This window comes from Fopius arisanus, unplaced genomic scaffold, assembly GCF_000806365.1.
Source record: "Fopius arisanus strain USDA-PBARC FA_bdor unplaced genomic scaffold, ASM80636v1 scaffold00048, whole genome shotgun sequence".
Lineage (NCBI taxonomy): Eukaryota > Metazoa > Arthropoda > Insecta > Hymenoptera > Braconidae > Fopius > Fopius arisanus.
Window position 1 is genome coordinate 267070 of NW_011887787.1, and position 24525 is coordinate 291594.

The 24525-nt window shown below is 35.0% G+C and overlaps 1 protein-coding gene and 1 non-coding gene across 2 annotated transcripts in view; both read right to left on the bottom strand.

Annotated features, from left to right (window-relative positions):
- LOC105267540 (uncharacterized) overlaps nt 1-10642 on the bottom strand; it is a 22387-nt gene extending 11745 nt beyond the window's left edge. The window contains exon 1 of the mRNA XM_011306468.1: nt 10330-10642. The gene's annotated coding sequence lies outside the window, so the exon portion shown is untranslated. The remainder of the gene's footprint in view (nt 1-10329) is intronic.
- Nucleotides 10643-18058: 7416 nt separating this feature from the next.
- Nucleotides 18059-18130, bottom strand: TRNAT-CGU (transfer RNA threonine (anticodon CGU)). The gene has a single exon. It is a non-coding gene; the product is annotated as a tRNA-Thr (tRNA).
- Nucleotides 18131-24525: the final 6395 nt, after the last annotated feature.

Consider the following 24525-nt stretch of genomic DNA (forward strand, 5'->3'; position numbering starts at 1 on the left):
TATTGATTTTTCATAAATAATTGGAGGGGAAGTGTTTTGAGAGTGGAGATTATGTGGAGTATTTTCTTTGGAGGGGAAGGGAAAGTAATCCGGATTTCCGGCGGATGTCAGGGGTGGAGATAGGCCTTATGTTGTATTTCGAGTGATAGAAAGTTTGGGGAGATAAGGGAATTTTGGGAATTCAGAGTTTCTCGGGTTCTGGGAAATCTGAATCAATTTAGGAAATTCTTGAAAATAAATATCAATCGACCCATTAATTTTTTGTTAATTCATATCTCCGGAAATAATTCCAGAATTAAGTTGAAACGTCATTTCCACTTCCCCATATTTTGGAGAAAATTCAGACTGGTATTTAATTTCCAGAAAATTGTTACTGTAATGTTGGAGATGAAGGAAGTTTCCGCCAGACCTCATAACTTCCGTGGAAATAATTTGTTTGAAGAGAACTAATTTCCGACCGAAAATTATACAAAGCAATGGCCGTGTTAAATGAATGTTATTGAGTAAATTTCATGTTTTTCCGATAAACAGTTTCAGTAACCACAAAACCAACGGTAATTTCAAGAGAAAATTCTAATCTTCTCTCACATAATTAACCACAAGAACTGAACAGTTCCTAGGCGTTAAATTTCACTTTATTCATTTACTACTCAATTTTTATTTTATTTTATCTAAAAAAAAAATCTAGGATCCATTAAAACAAACTTTTCAATGGATTCTGACAAAAAAAATAATTCCTATCTACATAACTTGATTTAAATTCAAATTCAATTTTATACAACGATAAAATGAATCTGAATATGAAATGATGACTGAATAAAAATGGCAATGAGATATATCTAATTGTAGAAATTGTACTGGCGATTAATTTTATCGTGAAAAATTGATGAATTATACGAAAATTATACATGCAAATAATTCCGAGAATATCGAGTTCATTATTTACTGAGCAATTGCGGTGAAATTTTCTAGACTTTACCATTTTTATATGGAAATGTCATAATAAAACGTCAGAAGCTGTTTACAACATTAGCACGGGTCTAAGTCCTACGATACACGAGATACATTCGATTTTTTTATTAAAAAAAAGAACAACTTCGCGAGGTTTACGATTTCCAATCTGCGCTCCAATAATTATTCGTCTGTAATAATACCACGATTGTTTTTACGGACAAAGACGAACTTCTGGTCGGTTTGGATTTACGTCTTAATGTTTATGAAATTGTGCATAACGAGCAGAACTGAATGCAAAATAGAAAGTTCGTTTAATAAAAATCTCAATTCCATTTCAATCTTCATCGTTTATTGTTTAAAATAAGACGATAAAAAACAGTTATTATTCCGCACTATCTTCGGGTTTTTCCATCACTATCATTTTCTGACAAATTGTTGATGGAATTGACGCGTGAAAATTTATCGTTTTCGAATTTTATAATTATTTGACTGAATTTGAATTATAATGGCTCCCAAAATGAGATGAACGTGCACTAATAGTCCTACGAATTTTCTAAGATCTCAAAAATTCTTAAAACCCCAGGAAAAACCCGAGGAAAATTACCATACGCTCATAAAACTTTATGAGTAATAAAATAATAACAAAATGCAATAAATTTCGGTTGACAGATGTAGATGGAAAAATCCACCCACAACTCGATGCAATTAAAGACAAGTTTCCAAATTTAGGTGTTCAATTTTCCACTCTCTTTTCACAGAAGAAAGAGTCACCGGTAATTTCCAGAGGAACGAAAGTTGAACGTTTGAGAGAAACGACGTCTCTTGGAATTTCTCGATTGGCGTAGAATAGTGGTCTGGTCTGGGTAAAAAAAAACATGGAACTAGGAGGGTGGGAGGAAGAGGAGGAATTGTAAAAAAAAAAAGGAAATATAAAATCAACGAAAGAGAGTTGGAGCTCTCGTTCTGCTCGTAACTAACCCACGTATTCTCGTTCGATTCTAAGTATAGATCAACTTCGTGATCAGTAAACGTAAGAATCCAGCTTCTGACAGGGTGGAGGCGGAGGTAAACATGAAGTTGATTGGAGCTGAAACAAGTTGGTACATCTTGTTTCGCATTAACATTAGTCGACTGACGAGTGCCGTCACAATTGCAACAATTGAAATAGCAATTTTCAAAGATTACCAACTTCCCCGATTCTAAAATCAATCAGTCAATCAACAACTCAAGTTATTTCCAATTAATCAGCAAAGAGACTAAAAAGACTTATAGAAAAATAATGACATTTGCTTCCAAGAAAAACTATAATGATAACTCAACTCATTAAGAATTTTCCATAGAAAAGGAATGAATTAACAAATTCTGGGAAGCATTCGCAGTGAACATTAAAAAAATTCAGAGAATTCTTGAAAAGACTGATGTCGAAATGGCATTGAAGAAAAAAGGAAAATGTGAATGAGACTGCCAGTGACCCATATTTTCGGAGTTTTCTCAAGGTCGACCGGTAGTTGCTTCCGTGTCCGATTGCTTCGTGAGATAGTCCCAATGGCATAGGCCTCCTTAATTGTCAACATTCTAGGAATCACCAGGAAGTTATGAGAAATATGTTAATTGACGCGAGTGTCTAAATGAAAAATCGATAAAACATACCGAGAACAGAGAGGCCTTTTACTTTCCAGACGGGTCACGCGTTTAATTTTTTCTGCATTTAATATTCCCCTCTTCGGTCGCTGGATAATTGAGTTTCTGGGGGAATAAAAGGAAAAAGTGTTTCTCAAAAGCGAAAATACGTTACACGTTAACCATGAGGCCATTTGGAGTGGACATTTGGTTACTAGCGTATACCATCTGCTCGTCTGAATCTCCACCTTTCTCCCATTACTGTGGGATCCCCCTTTTTCCTTCCTTTTTTCTGCTGCACACAGAGGAAAGGTACTTTTGCCAGAGATGATCAATTTATTTATGGATGTAGTGCAGATTATCGGAATTTATGGGAGTATTTTGTGGAATGGAGCGAGACTTTCTTTTTTTTTAAGTTTTCTTCTCGCTGTGGCACTTGAGGACCGGTTTTTTCTATTTAATTGGCTAATTGTTGATTGGATGGAATTGCTGATTTTTTAATGAATCTCAAAATGTTATCATCGTGCAATAATTTTTCGGCGTTTTTTCTAAAATTAAAATTTCTAAAATAAAATAAAAATTCAGAAAAGCTAGAAAACACACAGGGGAATGGGTCACACAGGGGAGTCATGAAATTCACGACGGAATGCAATTCGACTAATAATTTGTGAAAAAACTTAAAAAACCGATAATTTTAACAAAAAAATTCTTATTGTTCATGATTTTTGTAAATTTCTGGGAAACCAGAGATTAGATTACCGTGAAAAAATACTGTTTTTAAGTTTCATAATTATTTGATGACTCACGAATTTTCATAATCAAGCGTTTATTTTTCTCAATTTTTTATGTCAATTTCATCGACTATTTCTCAGAATTATTTTTTTTTAGAATTCGAAAAATGATAAAATATCGACAATAACTTCTTAAATGGAGTTGACGTGTGCTCGACTTACTCATACGTTTTCACTATCAAGAATCAGACATTGAGGTAAGAAAAACATAAGTAAAGGGAACGCATTCATGGTGGGAAGTAAACTTATGAGAAACCCAGAGACAATGGAATGCTGGGGCTGTTGAATTCCAGGTGTGCTAGCCTCCAAGGCGAATCACACTCTGGAAATTTATCTTTATTGTGCGCTTTCAAGATGGGAATAAGGTGGAAAATAGTGATCTTTTTTCTGATATCGGGAGAAAGATTTTAGCCTGAGTAGAATCACTTGTGAGAAGTCATTTGACAGGGGAATTGGAGATTTTTCAAGAAACTCAAATCGTTCTCATGAATCTCAGAATTGCCTGTGGACTGTGATATTTTTTTTCAAATTTCATGGAAAATATGACGGTAATTCCGAGGAGAGTGACATTGAAGTGGATTGAAGGGAAAATCCGTGTAGAAACTGCTAGTTCGAAAAAACTCAAAGGAATTTATGAGCCTTCAATGGAAGTGAGAGGAAAAGTTGACAATTTTATTGAATTTTCAAACGAGCATTCACTGAAAAATAATGATTATTATCATTATTATTGGACGATAATTGATGGTTTTAAAGCGACAGGTTTTTTTCTTTGAGTTTTCAGTAATTTTCATATTTTTGCAATAACGACAATTACAAACGGTCGATTGATGAATCTGGGACTACGCAAATGGGCGGATTGCGTGTGCCGTTGTCATAAATAAAATGAGAATTCTGGTGGATTCGTGACTCGAGGTATCTCAATTACTTGATGAGGGTCTGCCTGTATTGGATGCCCACGAAAATATCCAACTTAGTCCCTCAGAAGTTACGTCAAAAGGCCACATTTCCACTAAAATATTTAACCCAAAAAACCGACAGACCTCATATTTGTCTGTGAGGCAGTGATTCACGGTCATAAACTATCTAACACCTTCTAATTCGTTGGGAGCAAGTCCTAAGATGTAACTGTAATTCAGACTGAGACCTTATCGTAATGTCTTCCTGGAATGTAACAGTAGGTAGTGCATTACTGGTTACTGGGCATTACCCGGGGAAAATCCAGGAGATAAAAGTAACCCGTGAAATGACTCCACGCATCATTAAAAAATTTAACAGTGAGAATAAAATGTATTTTTGCCAAACATCGAGGTTTCTTGAAATTTGTTGGGTACCGTTTGTCCGTGAAGGTAATCCTTTGGCAAACTTGCGGTACCATGTGGAGTATTATCTTCTTGGGATGTGTACCAACAGTCAAAGGGTAATCCTTAGGTCCTGAGTAAATTCAGTCCCGTAAAAAGTAAACTTCAAATGGGTCAGAAGAAATATTGTGTTTACATGGGGCGAGTTGGGACGAAATCTATATATTTCACGGGAATTTTTTTTATTTGCATTTCTATGAGATTCAGGTTTCAGAGAATGCACTTCAAAGGGAGAGTACCAAAGAGTTCCATGCGGATGTAATGAGGAAATATTTAAGGTCCCTTTATTCAAGAGAGAACAGCTCCCTTCATCGTCGAGGTATTTCTAATTTTCCATCGATAAAAAACTATTTGCAGAATAATAATCCATTCCTCGAACGTCCCTCGACTGTTCCTCGAGCAATGAAACTCGTGCTATAAAAACTTTTCAATTTCCCCGAAGGTACTATCGCGTATTCCTGTCCATAATCAAACAGGGGGAAAGTGTAGTTCTTATTCTGTACCTTTTGAATTTCATGGAAGCAGAGGATAGGGGTAAAGCCAACGTTCAAACATGAAGAAAAATACTCTGTTAAAATTACAGAAGAATTCCATAAAATCTGCATTTGATTCCGTTTAAAAAATCCGTAAAATCATCATTTCATCACTTAAATTTAATTTCGCAATACCATATCTGCATAAAAGTTGCATAAAATTCCAAATAATTCGTATACTTTTAATAATAATTCTCATAGAATATTTATGTAGATACGTAAAATCTACAATTGAATAATTAAATAATAATTTCACAGATTCTCCAAATGGAGTAAAAATTCATTGAATTCCGATAATTAATTTTGTTATACGGCATTTGTAATAAGAATAGGATAAAATTTTAAGTAATTCCCCTGGAGATATCGCGAAGAATAATTATTGCAGAATATTTGTGTGAATACGGGGTGGGCGGTTTGGATTCTGGGAATGTGGTGTACGTCGAATCGATCGATCCCTACGTAGATCCACGTATTGTCTCTGTAAGGGTGAATAACACATTCTCACATGAAATAATAGAGTATGGAGGAGAAAAGGCCGTGACTGTTGCACGAGTGCATTTGGCTTCCAGGAACACCGCCACGACGGCTCTTCGTTGGATTGTTGGCGGCTGCATAGGCGTGGCTTCGGGGATTGTTGGTGTACAACTCCATGAGGGCTACCTCCAAGACATCTCCACTCTTCTGTCCCTCTCCTGAAGGTAAATCAGGTAAAATGGACCAGACACCAAAATCAACACAAAAACTCCCTCCAAATAGCTGATTGGTAAAATCACACGAAATCATTTCTAAAATCATGACATCATCGGACATCGGAAATTAATTTGAAATCAATTATTGTTTGATGATAATTGCCAACGAATAATCCGTCTCTCCCCTTTTTTCATCACTCACATAAAATTTAATGCAATCCTCTCGATCTTTTCTGGTTTGTTCTATTTTTCTGGTAAATTATCGATGGGATTGACGAGGAAAAATAAAAATACTTGTACATTTTGTAATTATTTAATGACTCGAAGTCGAAGTGGAAATCTCAACGTGGTGCGAACATTTTCCTGCGTTTTTTTATTCACTTTTAAAAAGAATCGCGAAACTAGGAGAAAGGTTCGTGAGCCATTAAATAATGACAAAACGCAAAAACGTTATATTTTGTTTCATCATTTCCATCGATAAATCGATAAGTTGCTAGAAAAATTGAACAAATCAGAATTGTAAATGAAAAAGTGTCGGACATAATTAATATTCACGATGAACATTAACCGAATTCTTATAATGAAGTGAAAAATGGAGATATATAAATGAATATATAAGTGAATTCGAGAAGAAGAGAATGTATGAGTTTTGCCGTCCATTTCCCTCTGGCGTCCGTTTTACCCGGTTGGTCCATTTTGCCTGTACTTTCTTTACAGCTGCATCCATCTCTCTTCCACTCATTTTTTCGAAAAAGAATGTCTGCCGTATCCAGTCCAGCCTCTTTCACCCGTGGCACTTATTTTTCTCCATTTATTTTCGGTCTGTCTCCGCTATCTCGATTTCGGAGCGAATACCTCACGGCTAGAAAACGATAACCCAAACGTTTACATCGGCTACCGAATTTTTTACCAACTTCAGCTTCCTCGACCCGACAAAATATCCCTCCCGGTGGTTAACACTGGTTTTTGGGGATTTTTAAACCACCAAATTTACGGATTTAATCTTCCGAGACTCATCTGTTAAAAAGAATTATTCGACTCCCTTGAATAATTCAATTCCCTTCTTTCAATCGATAATAATTCAATTAACAATCTCTCAAAATATAATTGAAAGTAGAGAAATGGACGGAATTGATAATCAAACGAAATGAACGACTGGAGGAAAAAATTAAAAAATTAAACGAAGAAATAAAAAAGAAAAGGAAAAGGACGAAATTAATTCGGCAATCCCTTCCTCAGACCTTTTTATTTGTGTCTAGCGATGAGATCTCTCGGTTTTAAATACTGAAAGATTTTGGGGAGTTGGCAAAACGCTGATGATTCCAGGAAGGTTTTCATGCCCCCGTAATCTTCACCGAATGGAGATTTTGCTTTATTCCCCCTGCAGTGTATAAATGCGCCACATCTCATCCCAGACTTGCTTTTACTTCCAGAAATATGATCCCCATCCCCGCATCTCCCGATCGAAACCCGATCCATCTTTTCTCCTTATTTTCTCCATTTTTGTTCACCATCTCGATATTCAAAAAGCCATTGAAATTTCCAGCGAAAGTCGATTGGACATCTGAGTGGACTGTCAGTGGCCAAACCGTCCTGAGTAATCGACAGTGATGTCCTATCATGTTTCTCAGCATTTTTTCTCCCTCCATTTGATTCTTTGATATTCAGATCTCGTGTCACTCAATTTTTTTTTCATCACCAGATTAAAAAAAAATCACGTGACGAATGATTTTTTACTGAGAGGTGCAATTGTACCAGTGGTATATCGTTGTTTTTTTATCTCGCTGGAAGAGGAGAGAAATGAAGAATGCTTGATGGCTTTGATGGATTATTTTCGGATTGCAATCGAGATCGGAGATTACAGATGCTTTTTATGTAAGTGTTTTCTGGTTTTTTATGCTTTTTTGTGGTGGCATGGATCCACTGATTCGACTGAATGGGTCCAAGACTAGATGACTCTTGATGGGTCTCATCGAATAGTCAACAGGATGAGCTTCTTTTCTCGTCTTTACTGGAGAAGTAGCAAGCAGAATATTTATAGTGCCACGAGTTCATCGACCTTTGTCCCTATATGCATATACACATACATAAGTCTATGGTGTAGAATCAGACGTGGGTGTCTCCCATGTCTGCATCTCCTGCAGTTCGATATCGTCGAGCCATTAATTTATGGCCTCTATGTAGGGACTCGTTACTTTCTTCATGAACTCAACTATTTTATTTCTATTCCATTATAACAACTTGCTATTTTTATACTCCTATCGGGCATCATTAACGAATGCCCTGAGAACATGTGGTGAAATTCCAGAAGGCACTGAATTTAATCCGCCATGGACTTCCTTTTCTGGAGTCAGCGAAAGACGTTATTCAATTGGAAAATAAGTTTCTCATGAATATCTCGAGTTCAGATGGAAGAGTTCACATTTTTACCCGAAATTATCCATCTTTGCGCTTTTCTCAATAAATATATCGTTTTCGTATTTCAAGGTGACTCACAAATTTTCACAGTTGGGGGTCTATTTTTCTAGATTTTTAGTCAATTTTTATGAATTTTTGGAAAAGTTTACTGAAACCGCGGGGGAATTCCTCCTGAGACATTGAACAATAATAAAAGTTGAAGATGGCATATTTTTTTAAAGTTAATTATATCAACCGTGTCTCAGAAATTCTTAAAAAAACGTGAAAACCCAAAAGGTCTCCGCAATAACTTCTTAAGACCTACGAAATCATTTTCTCTCAGCGCAATAATTAATAAATAATCAAATACTCCTCTCATTCTATAAAATAATCATCACCACATGAAATATCTCCCGAAAATGCCATAGTACAATAAATAATTGAAAAAAATTGGGGGAAAAATTGATTTCTACGCGTCACCTATTCAAATTTTCAAAAATAGTTTCCCACAGCCCACGTGTTTCACACTCGCGAATTATTTTTACTCCCGTTTATTTATACTCTTGTCAGCCCCATCGAGATGCGCATAAAAATATTTTCCAGCCAATATTGAGACATCTGAATAATGTATAAACCAAAAATTCAACAGGAGGTGGATAAATAAATAACGAGAGCGGAATAACGACCCCGTGTGCTCCGTCATCCATTCAATTACGTGAAATTGGATCGATGGAGAGGGAAAAGGAGAATACCGTGAATAAAATAAAAAAAGAAACATTATGGTACGATGAGATCTCGAGTTGCGGAGTACGAAAACGTGTAGTTACGTCGAATAACCGTGTAATTACCGTGGATATGTAATTTTCGATTACTTCTTAGAACATTGTCAGTGAAACCGCCCACGTGAGAGTCTCTCTCTCACATCCATCATTTCATCTCTAATAATATCTCATCAATTGTCAGATGGGAAAAAAATTCGATTAATGCACTTTCACGGAATGAATTTCCTCTTTCACACGTCCAATTATTTCCAATTATTTCCAATTATTTCCAATTATTTCCAATTATTTTCTCATTTACTTGCAGTTTTTGAAAAGATTCAGTTTCCATTTCAAGTTAATTACGAGGGAATCCGGACGTTTCAAACGCAAATATTTCTGTATATTTATTAGAGACAGGGGAATTCACTTGAAAGAAGTGATTTTTTCTCTCAGTGTAATTTTTTTACTTATGAAGTGTCGAAGCAGTTGAATGAGCAGTCGTACTTTTAATTCATTCATGAAATTATTTTGATGACAAAGGTGAAACGGGATGAGTCAACCCATCTCTCATTTGTGTTTATTGTGTCTACCTCTGGGTTCTCAGGAGAGATGATAAAATGGAATAATTCAATTCGAAAAAATAAATTTTGTACTTGAGACTAATGAAAATTAAAATTTCATAAAAAGGATTAAAGTTCAAGTTGAAAATTGAAAATTTTGGGGAATAGGCAGAATAGGCACATGGAATAATGAATATGAGAATTATTTATGAGCCCATCCGGGCAGAATTTCGTATCGATCTGTCGAGCACTTTTCGATATATTTCGATTTCCTCAAAAATGTTGTTCTTCGAGTATTTTAAAAACGCCTCGCTTTCACTTGCATTGCAAACTACTATTGTTGTTTGAAGTGCAGTAAAATACAACAATAACACGCGAAGAAAAAAAAATAGTTCATCCCTCCCTCTGGCGTTTCATTGCCCCCCAGGTCGTACGTCTGTAGTAATTCATAGTAGCAGTCAGCTGTTCGTTCCGCCTCACCAATCATCAATCAACAAACGCACATACAGCCCTCACATCTCGCATTGACAACAAGAGCTGAAATGCCCGAGGCCAATTGAATTTTCCTCTCGGATTATTATTCAGCTCGAGGCATAAATAGTGACATTGAGAGTGCCTTGACTCAGTTTCTCTGGATTAATTGATTCTGGATTTAGAGGTGTTTACCTTTTGAGTTGAGTCCCTCGAAGGCATTCGTATCGTCTCAGGCATTCGTATCCATTTTTATCTGCTTACATTAATCCTCGGGATAATCCAGATTTCACTGGCACATGCTCGAAGTAATTGACACCGAAATCACGAACTGGAAATTCCAGAGAATCACGGGTTCAGAGGATTCCACTGTGATGACTCGAATCCCAGGAATTTTAACAGTCTGTTGGGAATTTCGAGGGGTTTACTCAACTAAAATTCAACTGACTGTGAAGATAAGTCTTATCGAATACCCACCGCGTCCCAAAACCACTGACAGCTTCGTAGAATACCCCATGGGTCTTTTAATACTATCACATCTCGGTAGAGGACAGTGCCATGTCTGGCGGGAATTTCAAATCATCAAGAAATTCTGACATCCCCTATTTCACTCATTTCGGTCACCCATTCAACTCTAGTTTAACTGTTCTAGTTGATAAAAAAAATTCTATACATCAGCGACTCAACAGTTGATTCATTGGAAATACGAGAAATTCCATTTGCTATCGATTTGTTATCGCCCTATCATAACGAGATAACGAAATTATGATAATATGTATATGGGCTGTAACGAATGTTCTTGAAATAGAATGAATTAAAAACTAAAATAATAAATTGTTAATTAAACGAAAATGGTAAGCGCTAATAGGAATCAGATAGAAACTTGTATCGGATTGAATTAGTGGATAATTAGAAGACGACCAGATCATACCTTTTTTTAGTCTGTATTTTAATCTATTGAAAAGATTTTTTTGAAAATTCCTCTATAGTACTTTAATAATTCGCAAAAGGATAATTACGTTGATGATGATTTATTGAGCGATTAATATTGAATGAGGAAAGTGTAATTGTTGGATCAGGAATCCTTGAGACTTGTGTGAGTACGAAATTCTTGTGTTAAATAAAAAGGAATTTAGTGATTGCCGTCACGTAAAATTCTCGGCAAACAATTGTCACTCCCCGGTCGGGCCATTGATCGTATCCTGGAATTGATTAATTTAATGCAAATAACCTACAAAGTCGTTTCCTCGTATGACTCTTTGTTCCCCATACATGGCAACTCGTCAAAAAAGCCAGGAATTCTCGGTAGGCATTTAACCATCGTCATAGGCACATTTTTATCGCTTTACGAAATATCGCTGGCACAACAGCTGTCGTGTATGAGCGATAGTTATCGAGTAATCATCACATATGAAAGCGCCAAACAGTCTGCCTATGACACAAGTATGACTCGTTAAATTGTGATTCATTTTAATGAAATTGCGGAATCGATTCGTCGACGGATTTTCGCGTGCGAGAGCTAAAGAAATTAAAGGAATTTCAACCGAATTCAAATTATCGATTGGAAATTATAATTTTTGTGATAACAAATAAATAAATGGATGAAATGATAATTGGGAAGGCCGATTCACTCCAAGAGATAAGGATCTTCGGTTGAGATGATGAATCATTCAGTGAATTCTTCAATTCTGAGAATACTTTTGTTTCTGGTTCTTCAAATCCAATGGATTTAGATTTGATTATCATTTTGGGACTGATGAATAGGACAAATATGCGGGTTCTGCATTCTCTTCGAAAGAGATAAATATCTTTTCTGAATATTTAATTATTTATTAGAATTTTCTGGCTTGAATATATTTGAATAGTAAAAGTGGAAAGCCAATTTTTATCAGACTTTTTTCTGAGAAATTAACTGATAACTTTTTTCGGTAGAAATATTTCAATTTATATCTCAACATCAAAGAGTTTTATGGATGGACTTAATTTGTTTTTCATTTGTATTGTTATATTATTGTTATTATCATTATCATTATAGTTTTTATTAAAATTGTTTATTATATTTTATCGATGAGTTAATGCAATTTCAATTTAGTACTGTCATTTTATGGAATAATCGAATAATGATGAGATCTGGGCCCTGTGTAATAAAGAATATTTATTATATAGGATAACCCCAATTTTAATTAATTTTTGTGGGAGAGGGGGACACAGGTTTTATAAATATGATACATTTGCGTGATCACCTGCTCGTTGAAAAATACTCGTGTGTGCACCACTTCCGTTAGCCTCTCTTACCGTTCCCCGAAACAATTTTCGTACCGGCGACAGGCCATCTTATTACGTTATTACTGACTGAAACGAATAAATTCTAGGTGCTCGTCGCGCGGAACAAATAGAGAAGAGAAACGGAAGTCGGAGATTCGCAACTGGGGATTTGAAAAAAAAATAAATAAACAAACAAAATCAAAACCAAAGAGTCGAGTCGACGGTGGATCATGAATTAAAATTCATTAAATCTTTATGGAAATATTTTTTATTGGTTTTATGGCGACATTTTCTGGTTGTGGCAGTTTTTTTTTTAATGTACTATATTCTTTATCTTTTTGCTGGAGGTGGAGTAGAAAAATTGCGACAGGATAATTCAATACTGCGGAGTTTGACAAGACAATCGCTGATTGTCACACGATTTCCTGGGACTAGGTATGAGTAATCACCGGCTTGAGATTCACTTGAAATTTATCATGGGCGTACAATAGAGAATAATTCAATGAATGAAGAATGATTAATTGAGCAATCGTCGCTCGCAGGAATTTTTTTCCATTGCGGAAAAATAATTCGGCAGATTCAGTACCTCGAATCTCGCTCTCAGAATTTTATTCTGCAGAAAAGAGTATTGACGAGTGGTATAAAAATATAATTAAAAAGCCTAAAGCCTAACAGAATAAATATAATTCTAGGATAATTTATATATTTATTTAAACGTTCCAAGGGATTTAGTCAAAACGTCAGGCTGATTTCGAATTTCAAAATCTCCGGAAGCTAATGAGATTTGGCAAGATTTTGGAAAAAGAAATTGTGGAAATTGATATAGAAATGCAATTAAAAAGTCCGGTAATGGATTACTTAGAATTTTGGAACGATTGAAATTCTGATAAAAAAAAAATGAAAAGTACATTGAATTGTGTTCCGGGAGTGGTTCGAAGGCATCTGTCGAGACGTCCATTGAAAGATTTCCTAGAAGTTTGAAAACCGGGCTGAGGGAAGTGGCTTTATTCAAATCACTTCTCGCATCTGCTCTCAAAAGGATGAACCAAGAATCTTCAGCTCCACTCGGTGAACAAAAAATTTCCATTTCACCATAAATATTCATCCGCACACATATCCCCAACATTTATGCGACCCACTCTTACACCTCGGATTCATCTACACGTGTAAATAGAAGGCGCGATAAATAACGGGGATTTAAACAAGAGAAAGGCCGTTAAATAAATCACCCAGGTAATGAGAAATGGATTGAGTGGGAATTTGTATTTCTCACTCTAACAAATTAAACATTATTAACAGATTCATCACTCGATTAACATTTATTCTTATATTTCTTTTCCACTTTTTAACTTTTTAAGAATTCTCTGCCCCTTTTTGCTGAAATTACCGTTTTTTTTATTTCTATTATTTCTCATAAGCTGTCGATCGAATTCCCTCGAAAAAATATACAGTTTCAATATTTAACATCGTATAATCCAAATTTGGTATTTCAATTTAATTATAAAATTAATCGCGAGTACAAATACTTTAGAACCATCTAAAATTAATGAATCGATAAAAAAAATTAATTGATTACCCAATTATTGGATTGGAAAAATTGGATTGTAGAAGAATAAAATAAAATTGATTAATTCTCGGTTGATAGCCAATAGCATTTTAAAGAGGTATTATTTTCTCGAACGATCCGCGAAACGCGTGACATAATTAAAACATGAAGAGTACGGGAACTCATTATTCAAACGGTCACTCAGAAAGAAATAATGGAATTGGCTGAGTAATTGGGTGAGGGAAAGAGCAATCGATGGTACAATATGAATGGAATGTCCTGAGAAAAAGCTTTTGGTTCAGTACCATCTGCCGTACTCTCAACTTTTTTTTTTCCCCTTCTGATTTTACAGTGTTTGCGTTCAGCATGCACAGCTGGTCGCATTCAATTCCTTGTTTTCCTTCAAAATACATACTGGTAGCTCACTTTATACCTGGAAACTACAGTTCACAGAATTTCGAGGGGTCACGTATGCTGTCATCAATTATTTCCGGATTGCAATGCCAACCGAGGGAATTTCATGACATCAAAAGTTTTTGCCTCTTTATTTTGGAAGCCACTCGGTGAAAATCCATCGTTGCACGCACTAAATACCAGGAAGACTTTAATTGTTATTTATGAAATCACTCTGGTAATTATTAACTCCATTATTTATGAAATAATTCCTTCTTGATTACTTCTCCTGAATTCTTTACACTTATAATTTACGAGTTTACAACCCAATTTGCCACAATTTATGGGAGAAAAAATATAGCAAATATTTCTATGTATTACGAGTGTTTATGACTCAAGGAGAAACTTCTATAATTTGTATAATAATTGTTATTATTATCTTATTGCTGTGTATGGGGTGGGATAAAAATTTAAAGACTTGAGAGACTTTACATACTGAGTATTGTAATAATGTAAATAATGTAAAGTGTATTGTACATGTTTTTTCATATATTCCATGAAATTTGGGAAAATATATAAAATTACCCGAGGCTACATGAATTTTTGAAATATTTTGAATGGATTTTCATATCGATTCCTCTTTTGATGATTTCCTTGAATTTTTTCATGCCTGTTATCGCGTATTGTGCAAAACTTCGGGTATTGATTATTTCCGGGAAAGTTTCATCAACGGAATTATCAGCGGCGATTGTTATCAAGACTTGACCATCGATGTTAACAATGAATTCTTCGTAGTGATTATATTTATCCGTTAGATAAAAATCCAGAATTTTCCGAGTATGACCAGTAGAAATAGAAGATGATGATCATAATTCCGACGTAATCGAGGATTGCTAATGTCAATGTAATTGTGATAAACGCCAATGAAGAAATTCCACGGGAGCCGGTTTATTTTTTTTTTCTGAGTATTTTTTACGATGGCTGACGAGATTTGTCCCATTTTTTCTTATAGATAATTAATGATTGGCCCCTGGGGCTGTTAACGCGTTTTATTGCAACGCAGAGGTGTATTTGTTTATTTTTAGTGTTTTGAGTCACCAAGGTGGAAGGCAATAGTGATGGGAGACAAGACTGTGAAGGACTTCTGATTGTTTACAAAGAAACTGTAGGCGGTCCCAATGGGGCCCATTTCCTGTCCACTTTTCGGAAATGAATTTGAGACAGTTTGCCTCCGACTTTCGAAAAAAAAATACACCCTTAGAAAAATAATTACATTTCATGGACCGGTAACTGCTCTCTCTGAACTCCAAACAATATTTTTCAAAACTCAAATAACTCGTTAAATAAAATAAAACTTTAGATTCAAAATTCACGAATATCTGCGTGTAAATTCCTAATGCGTGTAGATTGCGGTGAAATTTTCTGTTCAATTAAAAAATTCTTCTGAATGGTAAAATAAATTCTCATTGTTTAGGACGGAAGAATGATTAATTGAGTTGTGGAAATATGTATAGGATTGTTAATTGAGCCATTCCATTCCCCACTGAGCTCTCAAATCCAGGCCCGCAATAATTCCTGTTTTTTTAATTTACGGTACATGTGTCCGGGGCGCTTGGAAACATCTGCAGATGCAATTTAGGGCCCCATCCCTCTCATCAAAACGTTAGAAAAGACGTGTGCCCACGTATTTCTGGGAATTATACTCCATAAATAGCAAGAGCGAAAGATTCAGCGACGTTACCTGGAATCGTTGGTCTTGAGTTCTCTGTGTCCCTTCTCTAGAGTCTGAATCGCCGATTGAGTCACGATGTGGATGATTTGCTCAGTGGGAATCAACTTTCCACTCTAACGTCCACTTGATTCGTTTATTTATTGCAAAATCAGTTTTTACTCTTCAGTTAAACATTTATGAACAATTAAAATTCAATGTTCTAACATGATATAAACCATTAACAATGAATTTCGAATTTTTATTCAGATTTAGTTTTTGGTTTTCTAAGTTCTCTGCTAAATTCGATTGACGCGAAAAAAATATACCAATTTCGGATTTTATAATTTGGTTCAATAATTTATTTTAATGACTTCCAAAATGTCATGATCGTGCAATGATTTTCCTGCGTTTTTCTAAATTCTTTCAAAATTTTGAAAACTTTAGAAAAAACAGGAAAATTGTCGCGGGTTCATGAAATTTTGTGAGTTATTTAAACAATGATAAAATGCAAAAACGAATTTTTTCTGGTCAATCTGATAAAAGATGTGTTAAAAACCAAAAAAAAAATGAATAATTCCGGTAAAAAAGGGAGGGAACATTTTTATTAGAAGAATTTCATTGAATAACTCCAGCTTAAAAAAAAATGCCGAGTTAACAGGTCAAGGCCCAAATGCGTAAATTGCCCTGCGACCCTGTCCATTCCGCCTACGGGGTCCTCGTTTAGGGCCGAGGGTCCCAATCACCCCGAAAAATGACTCCACCTCAATAATTACCATCAAGATTTCGCTGAGCCAATTGAATTGCCGGAATTTCAATTCAGATTTGGGGCTAATTTTCTAATTGACAAGCAATAATACAAAAACTAATAAAATAGCGCGCATGATCGATCAGTGGAATGAATGAAAAAAGATTTCGAGGAATCGATGGAAATCGGTTAGAATGATAGGCCTGAGGGTACAATCGATTCCCTCATGCATCCAATCAATGTGAGTGCGTTGAAGCAAGTTCATTATAATCTAAGACCCCTGTGGGCGGAGATTGTCAGGAGGTAAATCTCGTTGCATCGTCGGGTAGACCAGGTATATAATACAGTATATATTGTATCCATGTGTATTGGAGGCTGCAGAATGGCTTGGAACGCCCACGGGACTCTAACCCAACGAGTTCCTCGAAATTGTCTTTTTCCCTGCTTTATTTTCTACTCCGCGGTTTAGTATGCATCTCGAGTTATGGACCTCAACCACCAGATATGGGGGGTATTATGTGCATCATCCACAGGGAATTAATCGAATTTCGAGGAAATTCCACTTTTTTATTCATATTTATCAGAAATCGGCGGTCAATGCACATTTTTATTTATTTACCGATTCCCATTATCTTTCATGCAATAGAAAGAATTCCAAGGACCTTTTTCCACTGATTTTTTATTGTAACGATTTATCGTTATTCTATTTATTCTGTATTTACAGTTGAGTGGAATACTTGTCGACAGATTTTAAAGAGGAATAATGAAAAAAAGTTTGGGACATTGATGGACAGTTTTGAGAGGTGAAGTTCCACTTTTAAAAGTTTTCTCCGAAAATAAATCGGTATTCATCATGTTCATGGTTTCGATCGCATTCGTCGAAGCTCACCTGCTTATTCATACGCACAAGACTCCTGGCACGATTCTTTCGTCATATTTTTTTTTTCTCTGCGTTTTTTTTTTTAAATTCCCTCTTTCAAATTCTCCGGATCGTCATTACCAGCGCCGCCTCGAGTTTCAAGAACGTTTGCTCGCTCTGCACATCGATCATCTGAATCTCTCTTGGGTTTAAACCCTTTCTCAAGGCATCATGAACCCTCTCTCTACACCCGAGTGAAAGATCGATTCTCGGTACAATCTCCGTAAGTAACGATAAAATTTTTTTTTCAAGGATATGAGAGTGAAAAAAAAATTCACGGTGAATAGAAATTCCATTGTTTGATCATGGGGAAAAAATCGAGGGGAGGTTTTATAAAATAAATAATGCCTCCTGTGAGGTTTGAACTCACGACCCCTGGTTTACGAGACCAGTGCTCTACCACTGAGCTAAAGAGGCCAAACGATTTTTCTGAAATTTCCCAATGCATTTTATAAATTCAATCTGTTATCCTATCAAATCAATTATCTCATTCAAAATTTCCCTGAATTAAATGTCATCTAATGAATCAATTAAGACTCAAAACAATTTTCAATTTTTCATTTTCGATAACTCATTTTAATTCGAGTTTTATTAATATTTAAAATTGAGTCTAGCATTATCAATCGTTAAAATGTTTAATTAAAAAAAAAATGCCAATTACAAAAATTGATTTTCCAAAATGCTTTCTCTCTCAACATTTTCGCTCTCTCAATCAGTCCATTCATGTGATCTTCATTCTCAATTCATATGTGAACGTAAAATAGTTAAGTGGAACGTGACAATCACGCAATCTCCCAGAAAAGCCAAGATCACCAGAGCAGACGAGAGCAAAGATCGATAGTCCGATTATCTACGACCCGCACTCAACTCCAATCTTAACAAAAAACAAAATCTGACAATTAATTTTTTCCTTCCCAGTGGGAGATTTGGATTCGGTCCCAATCAATGGGTGGTAACGACCTTAAACATTGAACCCAACACATTTCCTGGAAATCCAGAGCACATGAAACTGACTGTGCGCCCCAGGAATTTTGATAACGATTGATCCCACGGCTGATAGGAACGCCTGCATCAATGTCGATTGTCTTCCCAGAACCTGGTCATTACACAGCTCCATAATACCCCGCGATAAAACAGTTGTGAAATATTTCCCGAGAATTTATTTCAGCGATAAACTCATTTTCAAAATAAAAAAAAAACGAAAAATCGCCTCAACTCCTTTACCGCACCGATACCGAACTTTAAAGACATTCACCGAAATAGAAATGCAGAGAGTGTACGATAAAATTGAGTGATCCCCTGACTTTCATCTCGACCTACATATTTTTCATTTTTATCATCGTGTCACAAATGTACTCTATTTCGGCATTTCTGGGTAAAGACGGTACAGTGTGATTTGCGTTTTTGGCCGGTGATTCCACACAGAAGGAGACCAGCTGGTAAATCTGGGAAGAATCAGTTTGGCACTGTCTGAATAATTCACAACGACTGGCACTTCAAAAAGCGAAACTTCGAGTCAGTCAGAATTAATACGATAGCTCTGTTTAACACTGTCCATTATAATTTTGCCTGTAAATCAATCTGTCGTGATTTACGTCGAATTATTCACGGGACCTTCATTAATCAAAACTATATTATTATTTTTGTTTTTTAATTAAAAGCTTTGCAATCGATCATATTTCTCATTTTCTCATTTCACAATTTTTTATAGAACTTGAACTCGTGGGTAGGTCTTTATAAATATGTCATTTTTTTTATAAAAAAAACTACAACGCAAAAAAAGATAAAATTCAAATTAAAAAATTGAAATTGAAAAAAAATAGATAATAATTAATAATTATTGGGGAGAATATCTCCTAAAAAAAAATCAGGTCGATCGTTATTTTATATTATTATTAATAACCTATATCCTTATTAATTTGCTTATTATTTTATTTTGGGATTAATAATTGTTTTTCGCCATTTTCTAGATATAGCAATTTTGCAAAAATAGTTTCTGCCTCGAATATAACAAAGGCGAATTTTTGCAAATTGTTTGCAATATTGATGAAATAATGAGCTTTACGTCTCAATAATATTTGGTCGATCCTTCAAATGTCGACGAAGCAACGATGCTGAAAAAAAAGGGCTGATGTCACTCACCATGACAAGCGTGACGTCTGAATCGTATTGGATGGCGTGAGCATTCGCCAAGGGGGACCCGGCAAAAAACGCGGAATTGAAAAACAACAGTGCAAATTCCCCCGCAAAATGAAAGAAGAAAGAAAAAAACGAATGAACACGGGTTAGGGGGAAAATTGAGAGACTGCATTGCACAGTCATCGGCCCCCAACTCATAGTTTCGCGATATTCCACGAATTGTTGACAGTTGAACTTTACTATTTCCAAGCGATCTCGGTTAGACTTCTGAGAATCGTACCCAGTACACAGTTTAATTCAGTCACCGAAGACAACTGAACGGTATAACTGTCACTCTCCGCAATATTCATTGCCGATATAATTGCTAATGGTTTTCTCTCAAAAACTCTTCAAACTCCGTCTTCAAGATGTTCCGCCCTTTTTCAGCCGAAATCACTGGTTTTTTTTCAGATTTTTTTTTCATGATTTTTTCATGACCGAAGTTCCATGATAATTGCGATAATTTTCCCGTGTTTTTTATAATACTAGCGTATATGGCGCGCTATGGCGCGTTATCATTGGAATATATATATATATTCACGGTTATTTCCAATATAATATATACATATATAGAATTTCAAAAAGAAGAAAGAAAAAAGTAAAAATTTATATAAAAAATAATATAAAAATAAAAATATTAAATATTATTATATAAAAAAATTTATATATATATTATATATATTATTTATATATATATATTATATCTATATATATATATATATATCATATTATATAGATATATTTTGATATGCATAGCGCCCAAAAAAGCTGACAAAAAACGTTACATGCTTTTTTTTAAAAGGGATTTTATGAATTTTTGAAGAATCTAGAGAAGACGCAGGAAATTATCGCACGATTATGACATTTCGGGTGATTGTACCGATCACCAAGTGGTGAAAGAATGCAAAAATTTTTTTTCCCATCAACTTAATCCCCAATTTGTCAAAAACCTAAAAACTCATTAATTTCGGTTACAGCTGGTGGGGAAAAGTAATCACAGTGCATAATTTGTTTTCGCTATTTCCAGAATTGATTAGATAATCTGTTTGGACTTGACCCAAGTGCTTCAAGTAGTGGCACGAAACAAATGTAATTCAAACTGATAGCACTTTTTTCCGAGAGCCCATTATTGTTTATCGGTCTACACATTACCCCAACATTCTTCGAATTTTGTTTGACGTATGAGAATGCAATGACATTCCAAGGAAACGTCAATCATAGTACTCAACCCTGGGGCATACTCCATTTTTTTTTTCTCAAAGAGTTATTTAATTTTCTACTGAGAAACCGACAGGTGCATTGATCAATTGCCCCATTCACAGATTCCCCAAAACTACAAATTACATTCCCCGCATTTTCCACTTAAACATTAGTTTATTTATGTACTGAGGCATGTATCGTGGGATCAATGAGAGATGTGTGATGTGGGTTAACGAGTTCACTGGAACGTCCTTCGTGTGCTCGTACGTTGGAATGAACGAGGGAATAAAAAAAAGGTAGAAAAAGTATTTCGAAAAGAAAAAAGGGGAGACCTTGACGTTGATGAATTCTCATGCATGAAGTTGTTTCAGAATCTCTCGATCGGTATAAAAATTCCAAGAATTCATACAGTTATTTTTACATCACTTTCCTCAGGAAAAACATAACACTTATGTACATATCGTGTTTTCATTGGAATGAAAATTGATAGAAATAGAACGCTGCGATAATTGTGGACAATCAATATTTCTCGGAATAGAGTTTGAAGTTCAGTCTACTAAATTGGTTTGAGGTGTCATTGCCGAATAGACACTCGTGACGATTCAACTATTTATTTTTATCTGAATCCTGAGATAGTCAGGGCGCGTGTCAGACACCAAATATTTAACTGGAGACAAAGATCGTACCATCGATTCTATATATATTGCTTTTAAATATCTATTTCTGAGAAAATCTTCTACAACCAAATGGAATTAAAGCACGAGGGGCTGACGTAAATGTCGACGAAATAATTTGAATCCCTCGTGGGACGTTTGGCCTTTACGTCATGATGACGATTTTTTCGTCTAATTCCAATTAAAGAAATTCCATTGCAATATAGTTGCGTATTATTAAAACTACTTACCAGGGATTTAAGTAGCGAATGAACAAGTAATTTTATCAAAATTGTAAGCCTCCTGGTGCTCAAGCAATGCATCGTAATTGTTATTTAATTTACGTGGAAAAGGGAATGGACCAAATGTAAAAACTACTGTACAATAAATAAATATATAATATTGCATATTCGATCTTCCCCCCTGTCATCTATCTGGACATTCAATTGAAAAATGTCAACGGAGATAATTAATTATGTTAAGAAAAAAAAATTGATAAGAGATAAATAAATTATGTTTGTAGGATTTCTTTCAATTTTCCTTCGTCCATTGGATTCTGGAGAATTTATTAACGACTGTCCTCATCTCACGATAACTTTTTCCTCGTGGAGTTCCAAATAATTAGATAATGTCTCATTGAAATAACCCGAAATTTGTTTTTATCGCAGGCCTCTGGGTCACGTGAGAAATTTGAGCGGTGGCCGACAAAGAGATGGATTATCACGTGATTCTCGGTACAGTGAGCAAACAAAAAGGAGCAAGATGGTACCGATCGTGGAGTATTCTTGCAAGGGTCCGCCACTTGCGGAACATCACGATTCTCTGTAAGTCCTTCGTGAGCGGTCCATGAACTCTTCGGGAATTAAAATTTTGGATCACCAGAAGAACGGGAGCGAGATCGGCAGATTCCCTGCCCATGTCGTGACCTCGACGAATTGTTAGTCTTTGGAGATGAAGATTGCCATATGTAGATATAGAAACCCGGAAGTCGTGTCAGGAGTTCCCGATATCTTATCATTCATCACTTTTTTTTTTTTTGTAAATTTCTGGGTAATCGTGGATCGGTCGGACGTGAAAAAATTCACCGTTTTATGCTTTCATTATTATTCAATTACCTACATTTTCGTTTTGCGTCTATTTTTGATAAAAAATGTTTATCAAATTATTTCATTATACATATATTATTGTTATTATTAATAAAATTATTGTAGATATTATTTTCAGAATTCGTGAATAATTTAGTAAAAAATTCGCAAAGATAAAAATGAAAATATTTGTCAAATTATTTCATTATACATATATTATTGTTATTATTAATAAACTTATTGTAGATATTATTTTCAGAATTCGTGAATAATTTAGTAAAAAATTCGCAAAGATAAAAATGAAAATATTTGTCAAATTATTTCATTATACATATATTATTGTTATTATTAATAAAATTATTGTAGATATTATTTTCAGAATTCGTGAATAATTTAGTAAAAAATTCGCAAAGATAAAAATGAAAATATTTGTCAAATTATTTCATTATACATATATTATTGTTATTATTAATAAACTTATTGTAGATATTATTTTCAGAATTCGTGAATAATTTAGTAAAAAATTCGCAAAGATAAAAATGAAAATATTTGTCAAATTATTTCATTATACATATATTATTGTTATTATTAATAAAATTATTGTAGATATTATTTTAAAAATTCGTGAATAATTTAGTAAAAAATTCGCAGAGATAAGAATGAAAATAAAATGCTTTAAAGATCATTGGAAAAATTTTGCCTGAAGCTGATGTGAGTGGTAATTTTGCTGGAACCTCTTCTAATGAGAATTAGTAAATAACCACAGGTGTGCAATATTTCATACACGTAAAGTCCAAGGGCACCCCATAACTCATCCAAGTGTAATCTCCCAGGCGATTTAACTTTTGGACCGAAGGTAAAATTTACTCGTGCATTCTCCGAATCATGAGCCTAACCGCAGTACATACACCAGCCTGAGAAGAAATAAACGTGCGGCCTCGGTTTCTTTTGCACATGAAAAATCCTTTGTCGTCTGTAAGAGAATTACAAGATTTACACGGGAAGACCCGGCACACCTCTATCTCCCTGAGACTCGACAAGTCTTTCCCAGAACAGGAACATCCTCTCCGCTTTTGAATATGTACTCGAGGGAACATTGTACGTTATCTCAAATTTACATTGCGTGATCCCTATTCCGAGAATTTCGAATATTGCTGCCATCAGGGAAATTTACAGACCAACGGCAGTATCTTCGGTAAATATAGCACGAGGATTTGTCTTTTAATTGGTTTAATTAATCAATCCTCAATTCCTGAAGCTATTCATAACTTCAGCAATCAAAATTTTTCTGCGAGGCGTGAATCTCGCCAGACCATCCATAGATTATTAATAATTTCATTTAATTCTACGTTCAATTTCAAATTATTCGGACTATCCGGGAAAATATGACAGTAATTTTGGCATTCAACTCTGGAAATTCGAACGTTCACAATATTTTCTAATATAGATTTCCAGGGATTTATTTAAAAAAAAAAGCTGAATCCAGAATTTATTTAAAATGAAAGAACGAATAGGAAAGGAGGACGTGAGTCCACTCAGGATGCGATAAGGATCAAATAATTGAATCAATCAAGTTAAGAAAACAAGGGAATCCCATTTCGTTTTTAGAATGTCTACTGCCATCTTCAGGATAAATCAAAGCCGCGCATTTCCGGCAGTCGATAAAACGAGACTCTATCCTTATGTCTTCATGATT